Source organism: Schistocerca americana, chromosome X (genome assembly GCF_021461395.2).
Source record: "Schistocerca americana isolate TAMUIC-IGC-003095 chromosome X, iqSchAmer2.1, whole genome shotgun sequence".
NCBI lineage: Eukaryota > Metazoa > Arthropoda > Insecta > Orthoptera > Acrididae > Schistocerca > Schistocerca americana.
This window is the reverse complement of record NC_060130.1, coordinates 170858523-170864522: the sequence shown is the minus strand read 5'-3', so window position 1 is coordinate 170864522 and position 6000 is coordinate 170858523.

The following is a 6000-nucleotide window of genomic DNA, read 5'->3' as shown; positions in this document are numbered from 1 at the left end:
GTGCTACAGACGCGAAATTTAACCGACAGGAAGAAGATGCTGTGATATGCCAATGATTTGCTTTTCAGAGCATTAACTCAAGGTTGGTGCCGGTGGTGTCACCTACAACGTGCTGACATGAGGAAAGTTTCCAACCGATTTCTCATACACAAACAGCAGTTGACCGTCGTTGCCTGGTGAAACGTTGTTGTGATGCCTCGTGTAAGGTGGAGAAATGCGTACCATCACGTTTCCGACTTTGATAAAAGTCGGATTGTAGCCTATCGCGATTGCTGTTTATCGTATCGCGACATTGCCGCTCGCGTTGGTCGAGATCCAATGACTGTTAGCAGAATCAGTGAGTTCAGGAGGGTAATACGGAACGCCGTGCTGGATCCCAACGGCCTCGTATCACTAGCAATCGAGATGACATGCATCTTATCCGCATGGCTGTAGCGGATCGTGCAGCCACGTCTCGATCCCTGAGTCAACAGATGGGGACGTTTGCAAAACAACAACCATCTGCACGAAGAGTTCGACGACGTTATCAGCAGCATGGACTATCAGCTCGGAGACCATGGCTGCAGTTACCCTTGACGCTGCATCACAGACAGGAGCGCCTGCGATGGTGCACTCAACGATGAACCTGGGTGCACAAATGCCAAAACGTCATTTCTTCGGATGAATCCAGGTTCTGTTTACAGCATCATGATGTACACATCCGTGTTTGGCGACATCGCGGTGAACGCACATTGGAAGCGTGTATTCGTCATCGCCATACTGGCGTATCACCCGGCGTGATGGTATGGGGTGCCACTGGTTACACGGCTCGGTCACCACTTGTTCGCATTGACGGCACTTTGAACAGTGGACGTTACATTTCAGATGTATTACGACCCGTGGCTCTACTCTTCATTCGATCCCTGCTAAATCCTACATATCAGCAGGATAACGCACGACCGCATGTTGCTGGCCCTGTACGGGCCTTTCTGGATACAGAAAATGTTCGACTGCTGCTCTGGCCAGGACTTTCTCCAGATCTCTCACCAATTGAAAGCGCCTGGTCAATAGTGGCCGAGCAACTGGCTCGTCACAATACGCCAGTCACTACTCTTGATGAACTGTGGTATCGTGTTGAAGCTGCATGGGCAACTGTACCTGTACACGCCATCCAGGCTCTGTTTGACTCAATGCCCAGACGTATCAAGGCCGTTATTAAGGCCAGAGGTGGTTCTTCTGGGTACTGATTTCTCAGGATCTATGCACCCAAATTGCGTGAAAATGTAATCACATGTCAGTTCTAGTATAATATATTTGTCCAATGAATACCCGTTTATCATCTGCATTTCTTCTTGGTGTAGCAAATTTTATGGCCAGTACTGTATATTGGCTGCTTGCCTGTTGTTTCCTTGTTACTTCTCTATGGCAGTCTTGGATAGGAAGAGTAGTTTAATCCATCTTTGGTATAAAAATAACTTCAGCTGGTTTACATGTTTTTAAAACCTTCCCGTACCCTCGTGTTAAAGAGCCTGCTTGTGGGACACAGGGAGGCGATTCGGCCCCGGATCGATTGCCGCCGGTGGATTAACTTCGAGAACCGGATGTGCTGGCCAGTCGGGATGTAGATTTTAGGAGATTTCTCACATCTGCCAAGGTAAATACAGGGTTGGCACCAATTATCCGACTCAAATACACTATACGCAAACATTTAGAACAAGTTCTCACTCTTGGCCAGTAGCTGACATTATACTCAGACAGATAGAGTACACGATATTCCGTCGCGTGGGGAATTGGTCACCCGGCCGAAGTGGTCGAACGGTTCTAGGCGCTTCAGTCTGGAACCGCGTTACCGCTACAGTCGCAGGTTCGAATCCTGCCTCGGGCATGGATGTGTGTGATGACCTTAGGTTAGTTAGGTTTAAGTAGTTACCGTTCTAGGGGACTGATGACCCCAGATGTTAAGTCCCATAGTGCTGAGAGCCATTTGAACCATTTTGGGGAATTGGTGGCATCACTAAGGGCATCCGGCCACCTACTAGCACTACATTGCAAAATTCTAAATAATAAGTCTACCCAATGGAGACACGCAAAAAAGTTAGGAAGAAGAAGAAAAAAATTTACGTGTTTTTGAAAGAGTAAACACAGTATAGAAATTACTTCTACTCGTACTTCCAATGTTAAAAGTGATCTAGACAGTCACAGTCATACTAACAGTACTGAAAAATGGATTAGCCACAAATACGAGTCAGTATCTGTCGTCCTCTTTCTATCCTCATCCGTACTCCTTACCGTACTAGAGTTATTTTAATACCGAAAGTATTTTGTCCTAGACAGTAAGCCGTATTTGATCCATATTTGGATGAAATTTCTGCACGCCTACCACATATATGCTTACATACCGTCTCTGTCCGTCTTCTATATCTTCCCAGTTCCTAAGAGTGCTAGGGGCGTTCTAGTCCTACAGTATTTTTTCAGATAGTCAGCCAGGTGGGCACTAGCTTAGGCAGAAATTCCTTCAAGCTGTTCAGATTTATGCTTCACATGTTACCCGTCCTATCCTTTTGCTAGTCTACAGGGTTGATATGTCATTGGGATTACCACCAGTCACTCCGACGTTGCCTAAAACTGTTAATTCGACACTAACATCGATTATTCCTGCTGGTTACCGCTTTCATACTCCCCAATCCAGTCGCAATCAAATGGTTCAAATGGCTCTGAGCGCTATGGGACTTAACTTCTGAGGTCACTAGTCCCCTAGAACTTAGAACTACTTAAACCTAACTAACCTAAGCACATCACACACATCCATGCCCGAGGCAGGATTCCAGACTTTAGCGCCTTGAAACGTTCGGCCACCTCGGCCGGCCCAGTCGCAATGGGATTAGGCTAGTGTTGACCCAAAAGTATATTTTTCCGCTCAATTAAATCGTATGTGTACCAAGTTTGATTGAAAATGGTCCAATCATTCGGGTGATGTTAATACGCCTATTCCATGATGAGGGACAAAATAATTCCAATATTTCGACAGATAACTGTTTAGCCATTTTCAAGTCGAGCTGATGAATTAAAACCACTAGACACAAATATACTGTAGAAAAAAAAGCACGAGGATAAAATAGGCCTATCGGCACAAAAGCGTCAGTCCAGATAAAACTGTCTATTCCGCCGATTACGGAAAAATCATGAATGTGGCCCCAGTCTCATCCTTGGATTCAGTGGTCAATCAGCTGTAGAAATACGATTAGCAGGCAACCTGCTCAACCGAGACGAGGAGTACAAGCTTGACAAATCATGGAAATTACTCAATGTTTGTCTGTGCTATCTCGTTCTCAGTCCATGCTGCCTAGCATTCCAACAAACGACCTCCATTTTAATAACTAACCCCATAATCCGTAACCACTGTGAATTTGCTGACTCGCCGCTTATTATTTTTCACCCTGAAACTCAAAGGTTTTGTTGGTTGGTTGATTTGTGGGAGGAGACCAAACAACGAGATCATCGGTCTCATTGGATTAGGGAAGGATGGGGAAGGAAGTCGGCCGTATCCTTTCAAAGGAAGCATCCCAGCATTTGCTTGAAGCGATTTACATAAAGTTTTATCTATGACTCACGCTCTTGCACCGCTTGTCTTATCTCTAACACACGCGCATGTTTTCCACAGTGCATTTGCGTGAAGTGTTGTAATTCGGCCACTGACTCTCCTTAAAGATGGCAAAACAGCTGTCTGTGGAAATATCGGAAGAATAAATGATTTTGTTGCGGATGCACGCCCGAAAACCGAGCGAGGTGGCGCAGTGGTTAGCACGCTGGACTCGCATTCGGGAGGACGACGGTTCAATCCCGTCTCCGGCCATCCTGATTTAGGTTTTCCGTGATTTCCCTAAATCGTTTCAGGCAAATGCCGGGATGGTTCCTTTGAAAGGGCACGGCCGATTTCCTTCCCAATCCTTCCCTAACCCGAGCTTGCGCTCCGTCTCTAATGGCCTCGTTGTCGACGGGACGTTAACCACTAACCACCACCACCACGCCCGAAAGATGATGGAACATTCTACCCGCTGGGAATACGTCAAGAAACATATTTCACCACCTTTCCACGCCTTTCCCCGAAAACGGTGATGCTTAGAGAGCATTACCCTGGCGGTAGGCTAGAAAATACCTTAAATGTAGCATGGTTCAAAAGGCTCTGAGCACTATGGGACTTAACATCTATGGTCGTCAGTCCCCTAGAACTTAGAACTACTTAAACCTAACTAACCTAAGGACAGCACACAACACCCAGCCATCACGAGGCAGAGAAAATCCGTGACCCCGCCGGGAATCGAACCCGGGAACCCGTGCGTGGGAAGCGAGAACGCTACCGCACGACCACGAGATGCGGGCAAATGTAGCATAATTTAGACAGAATATGGTAATGGTTGATTATTGCCACATTTGTTTGTACTGCTGCTGTGTGTTTCTTGTGCATGGTGTTATTACGTAGCTTTTGAAACTATCTTCGTTCTCGCTTAATCATCCGGTTTCAGGCAATGTAGAGCGAAATACATTCAAAACTGTATTTATATGTATGCAGTTATTCCTCTTAATTCTGATTTAATGTGTTGGGATGTAAAGGCCGGTAAGATGAAAAGCTATTGGACATGCAGTGAAAGACTGATTTTGACATAAAAAAATGAAATCATGGTACAAAATGTGGCGATCCGATGGCAGGGTGTGGGTATGGCGAATGGCTCGGTAAACGTCATCTGCGTGTCTAGTACCAACAGTAAAAGTCGGAGGCGGTGTTGTTGTTGTGTAGTCGCGTTTTCCGTGGAGGGGGCTTGCAACCCTCGTTTTTTTTGCGTGGCACTATCACAGCACAGGCTTACATACATGTTTTAAGCACCTTGTTGCTTCCCACTGTTGAAGAGCAATTCGGGGATGGAGATTGGATCTTTCAACACGCTCGAGCACCTGTTCGTAATGCACGGCCTGTGGTGGAGTGGTTACACGACAATAACATCCCTGTAATTGACTGGCCTGGAGAGAGTCCTGGTCGGCGGCCGGTGTGGCCGAGCGGTTCTAGGCGCTTCAGTCTGGAACCGCGCGACCGCTACGGTCGCAGGTTCGAATCCTGCCTCGGGCATGGATGTGTGTGATGTCCTTAGGTTAGTTAGGTTTAAGTAGTTCTAAGTTTTAGGGGACTGACGACCTCAGATGTTAAGCCCATAGTGCTCAGAGCCATTTGAACCATTTGAACCTCACAACGCCCAATTTTACCTTTGACAGAGATCATTCCTGCGCTAATTTGTTGTCCTGATGCAAGAAGATATTTACATTTTTCAATACAGGATATTTACAAAGTTCCTGTTTCTAAACGGTAATTGGTCCAGGAGACTACCACAGTACTCGACCGTTATTCCTTTCGTCGTTTCAACGTGATCACTTAAAAGAATATTTCTTCGCATCCTGAAAAACACTGACTGTAAGCACTTTCTCCTGCGACATCGACTTGGTTTTTTTTGTTAAGAACTACCGTGATCCTTTTTCTCCTTTGAATGCTGTTTCTTTACCAGCGTGTCGTATAATTGTTTCTCGTTCACGGCAATAAACACGGCACCCGTCTTGCACAAACCATCGTTACTGTTATTTCTGCACCCAAAATGCAACGTATTTTTCCTTCTGCTACATTCTTTTTGTCGGCTGTTCCATATAAGTTTTTACGTTTAATTACCAATAGTCCAGTATAATATGGTACTTTTTCTTGATGTTTTCTACTGTGGTTGTAGTTTTGGGACATTTTTTCCGCGTAACATCTTCAGAAGAAGTACCATTCGCTTTTAACTCAGTCATCCATTTCTTAACTATTGCAAATAAAGAATCCTAATAGTCGTACACCATATTTGGATTAATTGGCACCGATGGTTAACTGTGTAAAACATGAAAATCTATGGCGCGTACGATATTCTGATTTATTAACTTGAACCAGACAAACACGATTCTACCAGTTTAAAACCTGTACAAAGAAAACTATTGCGCATACCA